The sequence below is a fragment of the Haemaphysalis longicornis genome, unplaced genomic scaffold, assembly GCF_048455015.1.
Source record: "Haemaphysalis longicornis isolate Haplotype H1 unplaced genomic scaffold, Haemaphysalis longicornis Haplotype H1 scaffold_9, whole genome shotgun sequence".
Lineage (NCBI taxonomy): Eukaryota > Metazoa > Arthropoda > Arachnida > Ixodida > Ixodidae > Haemaphysalis > Haemaphysalis longicornis.
The window spans coordinates 65,855,741-65,872,839 of NW_027526460.1; the positions used below are offsets into that span (position 1 = coordinate 65,855,741).

The 17,099-nt window shown below is 47.2% G+C and overlaps 1 pseudogene across 1 annotated transcript; it reads left to right on the plus strand.

Annotated features, from left to right (window-relative positions):
• The first annotated feature begins 258 nt into the window (after positions 1–258).
• On the plus strand, positions 259–16,673 carry LOC144151817 (fatty-acid amide hydrolase 2-A-like; annotated as a pseudogene). Its single transcript, XR_013318979.1, has 7 exons — positions 259–608; positions 6,740–6,959; positions 9,369–9,578; positions 13,770–13,889; positions 14,590–14,744; positions 15,149–15,244; positions 15,958–16,673. The product of XR_013318979.1 is annotated as a fatty-acid amide hydrolase 2-A-like (transcript).
• Positions 16,674–17,099: the final 426 nt, after the last annotated feature.

Here is a 17,099-nt window from a genome sequence, read left to right on the forward strand (position 1 = left end):
TGTTGGGATGACCATCCTGTGTACAGCCTCCAAGTCGAGGCCACCGTAATCTCACGAGCAAAATACCACTTTGGGCTGTCTGGTCATGAATTTTTACCTTTACAAATCCAAGACGACCAGGACGAAGCGCTTAAGCATCCCGACATCTCGCCTTTCCCTTTTCCCCTCTCCGGTCGCCCAATAGATGGCTTTGGCTGTCGCTTAGCGCTACGGTGGAGAAGCGCGCTCACGTTCTACTAAAGGTCTATCGCTGACACCCGACGCGTGGGATCAGACCGCCCGTCTTCCAGCCGTGGGCGTGCGCTACGAAATCTCGAACATGTGCCTCCTCTCTGCTCTATCGCTGCGAAGGCCGTTTAAAGTGCAACAGAACTAATGCGTAGCGTGGTGTCGTCGGAACAGCCCTGCTTCAAGCCGCGATGGCGCTCCTGCCCGAAAGCTGCTCGGCTCTCATGGTCGAAGTCGGCGTGTACATTTGGTGTCAGCTAACCAGGTTGATCTTTTCAATTTGGTTTTTGTGGACGAAACCGCGACGCGTTTCACCACCGAGTGACGAACTTCTGCTCCGCTCAGCTACGTCTCTGGCTGCGGACATACGGAAGGGCAAGGTAAATTTCGCAGTTCTTTTGAACAGGGGACGGCCTTATCTTGGTGTGATAGTAATCATCCTGCGAACGCTATAGTTACAGCAGTGTAGTTCAGCTGGCCTGTTAAACGTACTTCGGCTAATGTAACACGTTGACGCGCGCACAGACACCAGACAGGCGGTATGACCCATACATTCGACAAGCTTATTAGGCGGAAAATCCGAGCAATACAAAAAATCGCCCATGCGCAAACAGCAACGTGACGGTAAAAGGCGTAACGCCACCTCCCCGCTTTCTTTCGCTTTTGCCGAAGCTGTGTGCGGCTCACTCTTCAAAATTTCTGCGTTTTGTGGTCCGCCAGCCGACTACGCTTTGAAGCAAAGCCAACTTTCGCGCAAGTGCTATCTTGCTCACCATATAGTTCTGATATCTCTGGAAACAATGCTGGGGAAATTTGTCGCTAAGGCAACTCTATCAGTTCGCTGAATTTCTTTCACTTGTTATACCTAGTTAACCCTGGAAAAGTAAAGAATTCGAAATTCCCGGCAGCTGTTACTACACAAGCTTCTACGGGGGGAGTTTGGCCGCAGAAAACGCATGTAAACTCCTGCTTTATCGGAGTTACTTCGGTACAAGCTATATGACAAGACTATTCAAACGGTTAGATAAGAACGCGAAATTTTATATAGGCACATGGTATGGACGACCATCACGCGGATTCTTCATGTAATTGCTCAGAACACGCGAATGTCTTTTCTTCACATGTGCCAATTCTCGTATTTGATTATCCGCCGAATGAACAAGTACTTGGAAGTAGCGCTCGTCCCGCATGCCTTGCCCGGCCATGCGTCAATGGCTTTCTCCGCAAACGGAAATTTGTAGAGTTAAGTTACCTTACTGCACTGCAACTTCCTTTCGCTTGCTTTTTCGAAGCATGGCTTTGTTTTAACTTCAACTCGCTCCCTATCCAAGTGCTGACTCTTCGGTTTTGGTTCAAGTCTAACAGTTATGGAACAAGGCGCGGCCGCCGCGCAGAAAATGCGGGCTGACCTTCAAGGACGCGCGTGGGGGCGTTGTGGGGCGTTATTCTTATCCCTAGGAGTGGGAGGGGGCATTCCCGGCACGCTACTTTTCGCTCTCCCCGTCGAGTCAATCAGGCCTGCGAAGACCCACTGCCCTTTTCCCGCGAAATGCCGGACGCCAGTCGAGTCATTTCACTAGTTCAGATCAGAGTTAAGGGGATGTCCAGCGCTAAAAAAAGAGACCAAGGACTGTAAGTATGCACACCGAAAGAGCGCTATAACTGCGAACGTTGTTATAAATAAGCGCTTTCTACCATAACCCAGTAGTTGAAAGTTAGCGCTCTATCCGTGGGCATCCTAACTTTTTTTTTGCGATGTACGTCCCCGTAACAATGATCGACCAACCAGCCCAACACCGTACGTTATCAGTTCAGATCACCAGACCTTTTTCGTTTGTAATTTCGGACTGCTCCGAACTGCTCCAATGCAGCTCATTGCTTTAGTTGACCGAACAAAATCTATGCCGGGAACACTTCTACACTGCTCATAAACTGCCCCCGAATGCTCTCGACAGTCGAATAAAGGAGTCCAACCGTTGCGTGGCCGACGGACATCGTGTTTGAATGCAGCGGTTACCCGTCAAGCTGCGCACGCAGGTTTTTTTTTTTTTTTCTCTGTCCACCCAAAGCGCGCAAAATCTTGGAATAAAATCTTGCAATATTGAGTTCCGCCATCACTTCCTAGATAACAGCACAGGAGCATGAAGGAGCGAAGGGAGCCACCCGGATTTCAGTTTGGTAAAAAAAGAGGGTGAATTGGTCCTAACTATCATAAAATGCAATTATCAAATGATAGCTAGCATTATTTCCTTGTCGCAAGCGCTGGAGCTTACACAGGACTTTGTCGTCCGCTATCAGAACTTATAGCCACTTGAAATCTTCCTAAAAGAAGGCAAAATGAATAAAATTTATTCATTCCCGTTACATCTCGAATTTCTTTTTGTACTTTTAGTTTATTCGTTGTTTCGTTATATTTGTTTGGCCTGGTCATGTCCTCTCTTTCTCTTTCCCTTTTTTCTGGTACCTACCATATGGTCCTCAAATTGAGCCGTGAGTACGCTTCTACGTGAAAGACCTGTCGTGTGGGTGAAGTCGAAAAGGAGTCGCGCTTTAGTTCTGCCATTTTAAGTGAAGAGCACTTCAGGAAACCGGCTTGTCGTCGTAGCTCGTCCGCGGTCTCGGTGCCACGCGGCGTCACCCACCCAAATAGAGCAACGCGGCATCACACACCAAAACAGACGCTTCCAAATTATATCAACTTGTCCCTCGATTTAGCCTTCCGGCCAAAAGTTGAGGCGATACTTGAACAGAAGGTTTGAAAAGAAAGCAGAACCGTTCGAAACTCCTGGAACCGCAGGCACTGGTCCTACAGGTCCCCAATATGTAGCACAATGAAAACTGCAGGCACACTTGAGGCAAACTATATGTACCTAACCGGAAGTCCCCGTGTTCATTTAGTTACGAATGCTCGTTGATTGGCTTTTACGATAGTAGGCGAAAAAACTATACCTCGAAGGAAACAAATGGCCTCCTATCTGCTCCTTTCATTCCAAATGTCGACGAGAGACGATAGTCGACAGGCACCCCTGCCAAGTAAGTGCCTCAGTTCTCTTTCCCACTAGCCTCTCATGTTGTTCCTCTCCCGTCTCGTTCCTCCCAAGATAACACGCTAGAGGTTTTCTCAAGTCAATTGAAGTTTAGCGCGTTCCAGTGCTCCACCTCGGGTGTCTCGATGCCTGCGCTGCCGTATGGCGGAGACGCGCATGAATTGAGGCACCGTACGAAAACGAAAACTTGTATAGAAAACTTGTATAGAACCACGTTGCTCTGCTCCAAGGGCGTTCCAAGCGGAACGTGGATCCTATCTAGTGGAACCCTTCTTTGGTGTTGCCGTTTGATTTCTTAGATGCCGTAGGAGCTATAGTAGCGCGGCCAACAGCAGGCGACGGTTTCCTGCCGTTGATGTAGTATTTAATTTGCTATTGCAAAAAGCATCAATGAATTTTGTTAATCAAAGAACACTGAAACTATCACTTATGCATTGATTTAGTGCCTTACATTTGCGTAATCTTAGAACTCATCTCATACAACCCATAATTTTACCCCTGGTCCTATACACCAGCCACCTTATTTATCTTTTAACCACTCATGTTCTTCACCCTGGCCCTTTACACCAGCCGTGCTCATAGTCATTAACTGATTTTGTTTTCCCTCCTTATCAAATCACTTTGTATTTGGCGCTCTTTGCCCATGTCGGCCTTGCGCCAATAAACTCAAACCATCATCATCACATTTGCGTAATATCTTGTTGTTATTCAACGTTCAATAATGTTGACAAGTATGAACGTTGACAACGGACTTAGGCGTTTAGATTTGGCTGTGGGTATACAATACTATTGCGCAGCTTTTGCTTCTCTTTGGCCGGGTGGCGGAAACGAGTCACAGAGAGACAGACACACATACAGACAGATTAAAATTTCTCCGTTGAAGTAGCCCGAGACAGACTGCCTGCCGTCTTTACAGGCGATGCGTTCAAAATAGCGCAGAAAAGTTCCTGCATGTTCGGTGTGAAAGCAAGCACAAAATAACAAAACTACCACTCGTGCTGTTCCAGGCAGAACAAAAAACAACAGATAAAAGAATGCGAGCTGTCCCAGGAGAAGGCGCCTGAGCCCTACGAATGCGGAAAAACTGCATTGAACAAACCTCTGTTGATTTCGTCAAAAGAGTAATGAAACAGGAAAGAGCGAGTGAGGGCAGCAAAGCGCTCAGAACGGTGCCACAGACTCTCTGGCGCATCCCTGCTCCGTACTTGATAGCTTTTACGTTAAGTGGAACTGCTCTAACGTTTTTTTTTATTAGGCGGGGAATAAAAAACAATTAGCAATGCTACAGCCGAATAACTTATAGCAAACCGCATAATGGCCTCCCCGTAGATCTTGAATTCACCAATATCCACAACGATTTCTTTACGAATGTAATCAAGGATCAGAAGGCGCAATGGCGCGGCACACGCACACCGCCGTTTCGTAATTTCCACCGGGCTACGACCAGCTCGTATGTAAACGGACATCCACTAGCGCGAACGAAAATCTGGTAGGGGCGCCGCAGCGGAGGCGGATAAAAGATTTTCTTTCTCAGAGATTACTCTGAGGAGGAAAATCTCTGCTGTACATTCAGGGACGTTACTTGCTATTCTGGAAGCCAAACTAGGGGGTAGCGAATGAAGAGTTTTGCAAGGCGGTACATTCAAAATGATGAGCTATATGCGGTCTGTATACGATTCGACGCACTGTATTGAAAGTCCTACCATTGGCCCGAATCCATGTGTGAAAATTGCCCGTGTTGCTCAAGCCCTATGCTTTGAAGCTAATGCACGACAACTAAACTGCAATGCCTCGGAGTTGACTAAAGGGAGTTTGGTTACTGGTAGGAGAAAGCCTCAAGGGAAGATGCAACGCAGAAGAGGAACCCCGTTTTGCGGACAAAGTTCACATCACATTTTTTGGCTGCTAAAAGGTGCGTTGCAAGTGTAATGCTCGATGCAGGTGTATTGGAACCTGTGACAAGGTCGTCCATGCCATAACCCCCCCCCCCCCACACACACACACACACACACATACAATAAAATGGTGCCATTCGCAATCTTCTAGCTCATGCGCCGTGACCGGCACACTTCCATTGATGTATTTTTAAGCTGCACCCGCGCAAACATTACATTTACCTGGGTAAGTAAAAACACGCGAAGAAGCCTTAAGAAGACTGTAATAATGCCTTCTTAGGTACCACGTAACGGAAGACATACCTCCTGCAGAAATAGGCAGCCGGAGAGTGAACCTTTGCATGGAAATGAATAATGCTGCCTCTAGCGTTAGGTATGGGAATCGAAATTTTGACAAGCCGATTGGAGAGGCGTTGCTAACTTTGAAAACGTGAAAGCGGGCATAAAAATCCGTCGGGGAGCCTCAAAGATCCTATTATGGCTATGATGCTTGTCACTAACGCCAATGCTTCCTCAACCAGCTCTCGTTCGCTGGTAACAAGTGTGCTTGAAGACTGATGGTTCACACTGTCGGCCCTTCGAAAAGCTCGAGAAACGCCGCACGTGTTGTTGCTCACAGTTCTGCTTGGGCTTGAAAATGACTGGCTTTCTAGCCTGCGAACGCAGCTCCATAACTTGGCCGAGGTATTAACAAGCTATAGTCAAACTGATGCATTGTTTCTGCTTGCCAAGAGAGAGCCTTAACTTTATGTCTGCATAGTATTGTAATTCAGTTCCATATATTTCGGCGTACATATATTTGTTATACTGCCTTTCTTCATTTGTACTCAACATCACGTGCTTTTCTTCGTATGGTAGTTATTTATGCGATCTGGATACCGCAATGCAATTTTTTCTTTATTGCTACACCGTGAACTTTTACGAAAAGTTCAAAATGCCGTCGTGTGCTGTTGTTTGCTCAAGTATTACGGCTCTCTGGTCTCGTCAAGCTGTTGTTACAGCTTTTTGCGCGAACGGCCATAACATTGTAACTAAAGTTTATTTGATTTGATTTGATTTGATTTGATTTGAGCACAAGGCAGAAGCTCTAAACACAGGAGTCGTGACAACCATTACGGAACCGAAAACTCGATAATACTCTCTCACTACATTGTTGCTGGGTCTACATGTACAAAAACGTCTCGGTGAACATCTGAGTGCGTCGCGAGTTAACATGCGCACTTCGGCTAGATAGGAAGGGGCCCAGCAATTTGTAGGCTCGCATTTCTGCTGCGCAAAACTTATCCGTAATCCCAATAACAGTATCAGGCATTCTACAGAAAGTTCCCTCAGAGGTAATCGATCTCTGATAACGCATCAGCAACAGCAGGCACTGTAGACAGCCGAGAAGGCCCCAAGAAGGTATCAGACACCTTTGGTACCCTGAGCAGCTAACCACTCATTAACCGTTCTACTTCGTCAGTACTTATTGTGTGCATTCCCTCAGTCAATATGAACCCGTTGTGTTAACCTTCTAAACGTTTCTTGGGGCTGAGAATGTTGGCTTATGAGTTCTTTCATTATTTCCAGGTGACGAGTGTCCAGGTGATTTCGGCGTACATAGCGCGGATTCGGCAGGTTCAGCCAGTCATCAATGCCGTCGTCGAGGACAGGTTCGAGGAGGCCCTCAAGGAGGCCGAAGCGGCTGACAGGCTGGTCGCTTCCGGAACCATGAGCGTGGAACAGATGGCCCGAGAAAAGCCGCTCCTGGGATTGCCGCTGAGCGTGAAAAATAGCATCGCCGTCAAAGGTCTGCTGTGTGACATTCCAGTGTAGCCATTCAGGCGGTAATTGGTACCTCATGCAGTTTTGAGTGTGACAAGGTCAATAACGTATAAGCAACTTGCTAATCTCCAATGTTCTCCCTCGGTGTGAGCACATGAACAGGGCAGTAAAGACAACATCATCATCATAAGGCAACTTTATTGAATGGTTCTGGGAAATAATACAAGTATTTGGACACTAGCCTTCGGCACGGAGCAAGAATAAGACAGAAGGTGAAACGGGGCTTCCTAGCGCGGCCAGATATTGTCACAAGCGCTCGTGATAGGTTAAGTTAGCGGCATCTGCCGCGTGTGAAGAAACTTCGTGGCCACCGCGATCGGCATTTCAGTGAGCAGCAACGTAATGAGTTCACGCCGCTATCATTTTGTCCATCCGGTGCCGCTACCCTCTCCTTCGCCGTCGCACCTACGAAGCTTTGCAGTCCGCCTTGCTTTTCATTGTGACATTATCTGGCCGCTCGCCCGCGCTTGCCGCAACAGCCCGTTTCGCTTCCTATATATTCTTGCACCGTGGCCTTTGGCTAGTGTTGTCAAAGGCTAGGTCGGAATATATTCCTTCAGTTTCAAGAACTGTGGTTTTATAAGTTATATTACTCATTCCAGCTCCGAAAAACATTGTCACCAGAAAAAGACCTCAAATATGAACGAACTCACGAATCTATAGTCACCCAATGACGACACTAGCATCACCCGTAGTATTCTCAGCGCACGTTAAAAATCCCCAGGCGGTCAAAATTCATCCGGAGCCCTCCACTACGGCGCGCCTCATCGCCTGCGTTGCGTCGGCGCGTTAGACCCTACAATCAATCAATCAATCAATAAGTCACATGTAATGCATACAAAAGGACATCACTATGTTACTTCTGTCCTAGAATTCGAGCAGTGGAATCAGACAGAACCAGAGGCAGCTCCAAAATCGGGAAGTGATGTTTTTTTGGCAGTAACCCTCGGCGGTGGACACCACACCAACGACATTACTCTCAGTGAAGCCGCGGAGATGCTTGAACTCCGTAAAGCACAAGTCAATCGTTTTCAGATGATAAACTATTCCAAGAGATCATAACGCCAGTTGGAGTTTGGGTAGGTAATGGTGCGCACCAAACTGCCATTGTAAGTTTCAGAATATTTTCATAATTAGTACCACCACAATCATCTTTACAGGCCGCCCGCTGTCCACAGCACTAAGGACCTATCAGTGACACTCTGCCTCCCCTATTCCGTACAATCAGAATTCATTTTACGCCCCCGATTTCATTATGGCCCCTAATCACGGAGTTAGTTTTGTTTTGCCTTATCTCATTCTGTCCGTTTGCAACCGTTCTGTTGTCAATATACCTGCTGTCTGCCATCAGCGTCGCAACTCCTTCGTCTTCTTTTCCTTTCCTTCAAAACAAGATAACATTTACATTCTACGTTATTTCTCTACACCTCTATACGTAACACCATCATATTTTTTTCCTAGACACTTTGAATTGACGCGCTAAAACATTAGGCCCCACTCAATGGGATACGGAAGACACAAAACTGCGGCTACAGAAGTAAGTTCTCCTTGTATATTTCCACCCCGGATAGCTTACTCGCATCTTATTTTAGCATTTTGAACCCGTGGCTACGCGACCTAACGCGAAAAATGAAGTCTGACCACCAAAATTGTATTTTTCGTAATCATTTTAGTTCCTTTCAGATTGTGCCTTTGTTCGCCTGTATGTGTTATTGCCTGTATTGTTATTGCCTGCATGTGTTATGGATACTGTATGTGTTATTGCCGTCCCCTATGTGATGCCCTTCTGAAAAAAAAAAATTCTGGCTGAATAGGAATGGTCGCTGAAAATTCGCTTCCCACGTGAGCAGTGCACCCCCCCCCCCCCCCCGACAACCATGGAAGTTTCCGCCCCTTAACGAAATATTTGTGCACATACGTTACCGTCTAATCAGTTACAATTCTTCGGCATTTGCGGTTAATTATCCGAGAGCTTTACATACATCTAAACTGATTACTAAAACTGGCCTCTTTAAACTCACATGACGAGCTGTGAAAGCCACCGCTTGCGGACACTTGAAGCAGGTTGCAGCAGGTTCAGTGCGAAATTTGTACTTGTGTGAGGTTACCACCCGCTTGAAGCACGCGACAAGCCACACAACTACGACGAAGCACACCTCAGTTACTCGCAGCTTGATTTCGTTAACACGCACCCATCATACAGTAAGCAAGGCACTCTTCCTTACCGAGAAGCTGCAAGTTCATATTGCTTACCAGGTGCTTGTGGACACTTCAAAAACGTTACACCAGCAGGCCTTCGAATTATTCTCACACCTTGATGGAGAGTCTGGGTAACCATAGGTTCCCAGCTGTTGTTAACACGACCAATCTGCAGGTCTGCGCCACGACGCCGGTTCCCCGCTGTACAAAGGTAATCGGGCGGACGAAGATGCTCCGTGTGTGGCCCTGCTGCGTGCTGCCGGCGCCATCCCGCTGGTGCTGACCAACGTGCCTGAGATGTGCTTTTGGGGGAATTCCAAGAACCTGCTGGACGGAACGACGAGGAACCCGCACGACACGCGCCGGAACCCAGGAGGAAGCAGCGGTGCGTTGCCAGCGACACACTCCTAAAAAGCGAACCGCTGTCGTTCCCCGAGTTCCCCTTGGGGATGTTTCTCGGGAGTTTTAACCACGGAGCTGTTGTAGGTCAGTATTTTCGTAAGTCCGCTAGAGGTCGTGCGTCAAGCAGGGATAAGAACAGATCCTAAACCCACTAATACAGGGTGCGGTGGTCTCGCCGGCGGCGGCCTTGCACACGGTCGGACTCGACTCCCTTTCCGCGCTCCCCTAAGGTATGGTGGCTAGCCCCCATACCTAAGGGGAGCGCGGAAAGGGAGTGGAGTCCGGCGGTGCCGTGCAGAAACAGGTTCCCGCACCCACTGATAGAGGGCGCAAGGGTGTCGCGTGCGGGGAGGGAGATCCCGCCGCTGACCTTTACCTGCCGATTACTTTGCGCGAACGGTAAAGGTTTCGTGGCGACGCCGCGGCCGTTCTCGGACGAGCGGCTGTCGATGTTCGAACCGACACAAGAGAACAACAGCTCCGCTGCTTCAGTACGTTTCACACTGTATGGCACTGGATTTTTCACCATGCAAGAGTGGCCACTTTTGGCCGGGACCAAGTTATGCCGCAAAAAAAAGGGTCCCACGTCATAAATATGCATCTTACAGCAGTTCGGAATACACAGCTCTAGCGGGTCCTTTGAATGACATTTTAAATTTAGTTTACCCCAAAATTTACTCCAAGTGGGGGATCATGGTGTCTTGGGGGAAAACGATCCCATTTTTATTTTAAGATTGCGAACAAACTGAGGCAGGGATCTGCTTTCGATCCATAGATTGTGCCGATGTGAGCTGCTATATGAGTTTAAAACAAAACCACGTTTCAGCACTTAACACAAGCTCACCCAGTTTGTTTAGTGGGCTCGTGGGGGCTGCCCCGAAAAACAATTTTTTTGTGATTATTACCCTGAAGAACTGGCACCTGGTAATTGCCGTTTTCAAAATTTATTCTGCAGAGCACACCGCTAGAAAGGAAGCCGTTCCAAATCTTAGATGAGTGCTGTCGGTCGCTCTTAGAAGGGACAATTCAACTTCCAGTATTTCATTCAAAAACTATTGATTTTGGGACAAAAAATACAGATGACGCAGTGGTGGCGGGCGCGGTGAAACTCGTGCATCCTGGGCGCGCCCAAACAATCAACTTGTAGTTCTGGTTAATGGCTGAAAGGGTCTCTTTAGCAGCTTGTCGCTACCTGCTCAGCGCTGTCCAGGCTATGTTAGCCTTACTTGGTTACTGGTAAAGTGGCTGGCGCGTGAAAGGTGCCTGAACTTTCGCTGCCTATAACTTGTGGTGCAGTTGCTGTTCCCTGTTTGTTAAGCTTGTAAAGACTTGTATGTATCATGATTCGTTGTGGTGGAGGCCTGATTTTCATGGAAGTGATGATTGACCCGTGCTGCGGGACGCCGGGTACTTTTTGACATGCCCAGCGGGGTCGAAGTGATGGAAGTGCTCCGCCAATTGCGCCAGGCTGATTCGAGAGAGAAGTGCGGTGACGCGTTGCGCCGAATGGCTTCTTAGGAGAAAAAAACTGCGCCAAGCTGCACCGAAACTGCGCTTGGGAAAGTCACCTGAAAAAAAAAACGAACTTACCTTCGTCTAACGACAACGATGGTTGAAACGCTCAGCTTTATCGTGAAGGGTTGGTTCGCTGTCGTTGGGGTACTAGGGGTTCACAGAATTTTGGTGACGGGACGGTCGCCATCAGTGACACCAAGAAAGCTTCGCTTTAAATTCAAACTGCTTCAAGCGTGTCCGAACGGCGCAGTCGCGTTGACGTCGGCTTTATACCCCGATCGAGGGACCCACGTTCGATTTCAACCAAGGGAATCATTTTCTTTTTTTTTTTATGCGTGTTTTTTGCCTTTGCTTATCATCATTGTCGTTTTCTGAAACCGGTTGTGTAAAGTTGGCTTTCCTGCACTACATTTTTGTGACGGGACGGTCGCCATTATTTGTTGTTGTTTATTGAACTTCTGACAATAAAATTGCCAGGGTGCTGAGGCAAAAGGCGATTGAGGCATTGCAGCCGACCCAGGTGCAGCAGCTGCCGCCAAAGACGACTGCAATACTCGCCTGACTAGGCCCCTGGCACCTGACAGCACAAGCGACAGCAGAAGCAGCTATACATGCCAAAATACATACAACAAGCATGCACACTTCCAGTGTAACAACACCAATATATGCCAAAATAAAGCATACTAAGAAAACATAACTGAAGAGAATTACACGCTTTTCTTGCGTAACAAAATGTAACAGAAATAAAATTACCGTGCCCACTCTTCGTTTTTGCGCAGAAAAAGTAATATAGCGTAAAAAATCACAAAGTCAACAGATCTACAAGAAAAATCTTACACATCATGGAGAAAATACATTTTGGTTTTCCGTTTAAAAGCGTATACCGAGGAAGTGTGTTCAACCATGTCAAATAGTACAGGGTGATTGTTCAAAAGATTAGGAATTTGCCATTTAAGTGTTTGAGTGCCATAATTAGTTCTAGTTCGTGCTTTTATAAAGTTCTTATGCCGGAAATTATATGCCACTTCAGTGTAAGTGAAATTAAAAATAAAAAGCTCTGGGTTAGTATTGAACTCTAGAAAAATCGTTTCAGCCAGTCGTTGATTATACAATGACTGAACATCAAGTATGCAATCTTGTTGAAAGTATGTATATGTATTGGTATAGTTTGAGAGATTATGAATGAACCGCAGACCCTTCTTTTGCATGCGATGCAAGCCAACCATGAGTGATTTTGACGCAACTCCCCATACAAGTAAGCAATAATGTAACCGTGCGTGCACATAGGCAAAATAAAGTTGCTTTTTTATTCTCGTAGGCAAAATTGCTCTAAATTTACTTAACATGCCAATGTGTTGCGCAATGTTACGTTTTATAGAAGTTATATGACATCCCCAACGAAGATGTTCATGAAATACTACACCTAGAAACTTATGGTCAGAGACTCGTTCCAAAGGCTTAGATTCAAAAGTAATTACATTAGTAAGAGTAACAGTTCTGTTAATAGAACAAAATACTATATACTTCGTTTTATTAATGTTCAGGTGAAGCTTATTGGAACGGAGCCATTGGGATAGGCTTTCGAGCCATGAATTTGTTAAGGAAACAAGAGATGATATGTTCCGGAATGAAAAGAAGACATTTGTGTCATCTGCGTAAAGCACAATTTCTGAGGCATTAGTGAGGCATAGGAGGCTTCACTTCAAAAATACGTCCGCCAAGAAGTGCGTGCAGTCGACCCTAAAAAGGAAACGGACGATTTACATTCTTAAAAAGGTCGCTGCGGATACACATTACGATAATCCGCAGGCTGCGTTCCGGCCTCTGCAAACTTCAAATTTTCCTACGGGGTTTCCCCGCAGAGTACGACTTCGGCGGTATACTCGTTCTTATACGCTGTACCCTTGTTTTGCCACCACGCATTTCCGGGTTTACAAAGTAAGTACGAAGACCCGTTTACAATCCCGGGATTTCCTTGAATTTCGCAATGACAAATTTCCGGTTTCTATTCCATGCAAAATTGGGCTATTTCCCGCGAATCCTTGGCGCATTTTCCACCCGCGTTTATTTCGCTCACTCCAACCTTCAAAGCTCGCCCCAATCGGCCCGAGGAAAGCCCGTGAAATTTTAAGGTTCCAACAAGTAGATGACGTCGCTTGAGGGCCACATTCCGACCGCTAGCTCGCCTGGACGTTCGGGGCGGCTTTGAGCATGTGCGCTATCTGCAAGAGAGAAGGTCGCAGAGCAACTGAAAATTTCCCTTCCCTAGCGTGCTGGTCTAGAGAGCAGTGTAGTTTCTGTCTGGATTATTCGGCTCTGAGGTGACAGTTCAGGCTTTGGAGTCTGTATATTATTTTTAATCTGTCTTTTTGTGGCTCGCGATGCTGAAACAGCGGCGTTAGCAGGTTTAACGCTTGAGTAAAATGTATGTTCTACTTGATTCCATAACTTTCTGTGACGAGGAGGTAAATACGCATGATTATTGTCCCTCATTGCCGTCTCTGCGCACAGTTAAAAGACCTTAGACACGTTAAACTTGGAGGGGTAGCCCATGAATGCTAACGCTTTTAAGAAGCACTAGGCAAGCACAGCACATTCAACAGCTGTGTCATTATGTCAAAAATGACCCTCAACCCTATACGCCTGGCCAACACTCCAGGGGGCGAGGGCAGCCTGATTGCCGCCGCTGGATCTGTGATGGGACTTGGTACGGACCTCGCCGGCAGCGTGCGAGTACCTGCTGCGTACTGCGGGATCTTCGCCCACAAACCAACGTCGGGTGAGTACCACTAGATCCTTGTGTGCATGTTCAATTCTGAAATTGGTGTGGAAGTTCATTTTCACTCCCTAAAAACTATATTGGTACATTTTTATCCGCGCGAATTGACCAGATTTAGAGGAAATCCGTAAGGTAGAGTACGTTTCTCCGAAGGAAAGTTTGACGTCTACCGAAAATGCTACCGGGCGGCTACGAAGGACCAGGACGAATTTTTTTTCTGGACCAGGACACAGACGATCCTCCACCAGGACAAATTTTTCAACTACAAAGTTTCTGAGAAAGCTGTATAGAGCTTTCCTTCGGAGTCGTACGACCGCATTTCAGGTGGAAGTCAAACGTTCCTTCCCGTCATCTAGTGTGGTTGATGACTTGCGATCAGCTACCTCTACATGGGATGTCAGCACGTCTCCTGAATAGTTGTGAATATAAGGGCGCTAAGAACACTACCCCTGTCAAGGGCAGCTGCAAGTTCGAATGTTTAGAACAGCGCTCCATCAAATATGGTGCATCAAGCTCTCCCTGGAGCCGATGGAGAGGCAGTCTCTACAAGCTCCGCTAAGTAGTTAAAAGGGCAAAGCTGGCATTGACTGTAGAAAGAACGTGCCCGTTGCATCAGGCTCAACTGCCCAGACACATTGACATTGTTTCTTGGCAGATTCTCAAATGGCATCTCTATGACTGCTGCATGCCCCGCTCGCAGGAGTGGTTTCAATTGCTGGGCTGTTACCTGACGTTGGAGACAGCCTGCGTCCCTACAACAGCGTGGGCCCGATGACCAGGTACTCGGAGGACTTGCCTCTGCTTTTGAACATCCTGGCACAAGAAAAAAGGAAGCACCTTAAATTGAACGAAGAGGTGTGTACAGTTATCTTTTGCTGTATTTTAAATCTTACTGTATAAAGAACAATTACTATCATTATTCATACTTTCACACTAAATGGGGGGCCTCTTTTCTCAGGCTAAGCCTGAATCAAACCAGTCGTTTCACGTAGTTACGAAGGATTTGCTCTAGTGGTATAAATGATTAAGTGATTATTAGGCTGCACAATAAACGATTCGTCTCCCAAAAAAGCATGAAGGGATCCCTACATCGAATATTGAGTGTTGGACAATAACAAGTGGTTTGCAACTCCCACAAATATCAACGTTTTGTGTATCTTACTTCCAAATGAGAATGTGCGAATATTACTTGTCTTCGAAAGCTCACGTCCTCCTACCTTGCGGGACGACGCCCCACATATCCAACGATTTTTGTGCAGGTGGATTTGAAAAACCTCAAAGTGTACTTCACGGAAAATGAAGGATGTCGTTACTTCAGTCGCGTATCTCTAGAGGCTCAGCAAGCTGTTATAAAGGTGAGTGCACATTCGCTGCTCATTAAATTATATCCGCTACGCCTATGGTAACACCCACGCGATATTCTTGGTGAGCTTATAGCAATCTAATTTAAAATTTAAACGCCTTTCTCGAACAATTTTCCCAAATATATATACTTTAATGTATACTTTAAGGGAATCTTATTATATCTCTGTGATTCGGGGTTTTCCGAATATTAAGCTGAACAAATACAAACAAATTGCCAAATGTTATCGTTGATAGTTTTATTCCGTCCCAGTCACCGGGGCTACAGAGACTCGGCAAGCACAGCAATTGTGTGTGATGGCAGAACATAACGGCTGTAGAGCAGCATTAACCACTGGAAACCGCTCGGAGTAATTTGGTCGAATCTCGCTAACTGTGTATGATTGACTCTTGTTTAAGCGTGATGTCCTGTCCATTACGATAGAGCGGGCACGCCTATAACGTAACATGCACCGCGCCTTCGAAGCAATGTCGCCAGAGTCGCGAGAAAGACCGCGCATATATGATTGGTTGTTCTTGAGACATTCGCTGCTTTCTGCCTTTGTCAGCATGGCCAGCCTCGATGAAATTGCCCTAATAAACGTCGTAAAATTTAGAACCATCATTGTTGTTGATATAGTACACCGCGTCTGAGCAAGTTCGCAGGAATACCGGAGTGTTGCACACTCCCGACGTCTGTATGTGTGCTATTCTCTCTTGCTCGCAGGCCACGCGGCACATGGAGGAAACACACGGAATAGACGCTCAGCGGCTGCACATGCCCGAACTCCAATACGCCGTATCAACGTGGTGAAAGGTGGTCACTACCAAAGATCCCACACCTCTTCCCGAACTGTTCAGACCCGGCGGCTTTAACGTGTTTGTCGAGCTGCTCCGCGTCCTGGTGGGGGCCGGCCGACACACACTGGCCGTACTCGCCATCTGCAGAATAGCGTCGCGGTACCGCTTCGCTTCAAAGGAAGAGGCGGCCGCGATCCTCGCCCATGTCGATAGTCTCCGCGATCAGCTCGAGGAGACTCTTGGAGAAGATGGCGTGCTCATACTGCCGGCAACCATGAGAGCTGCCCCATTCCAGAACGAGGACTTGCTCTTCTTCGACGCGCCGAACATGACGGCCCTGTTTAACCTTTTCGGAACTCCCGCCACTGTGTGCCCGCTCTCCGCGCAAACCACGAAGGACGGCGCACGGCTTCCCATAGCAGTGCAGGTGGTGGCGAAGCGAGGGAACGACAGACTCTGCTTTGCCGTCGCCAGGGAATTGGAGGGGAAGTTCGGTGGCTGGGCGGTCACCGGTGCAGCCGCATGAGCAAAGGAGAGAGTTTCTGGAGGCTCCGTGAAGGTTTGAGAATACAACAGGCTCAGGAAAATGGCAGTGCAAATGTACAGCGCTTTACTGACAATAAAAGCATCCATCTCCTCATAGAGCTTCACTGCGAAACGCGCTACCTTATGATGGCACTTTGTGCTACCTGTTTATGAAGACTTACCTTCAAACATGGGCGTCCGGAAGTGGGGGAGACCCCCTCCCTGGAGATTCGGATATTTTTGTGCACTGAAAAAAGCTGCACAGCTTGGTTGGCCCATCATTAAAATAACTTTGCCCTGAAGGACCGAAGAGAGGAGAGAAAGACACCGACGTCCTCTCCTTGGTCCCGTCCTTTAGCGCACATAATTATGTAAGTGAACCAACTAGCCCAACAATCCGCGCTACTCAAATGATTAGCACACTCAGGTCCTGCGTATCCGTATGGAAATCGCTTCAGGACTGCGGTCAACATTGCACTTTAGACACTGACTAACATTGCCGGTCATGTGACGGCAGCGAAACAGACTGCCTGCGCTGGCTAT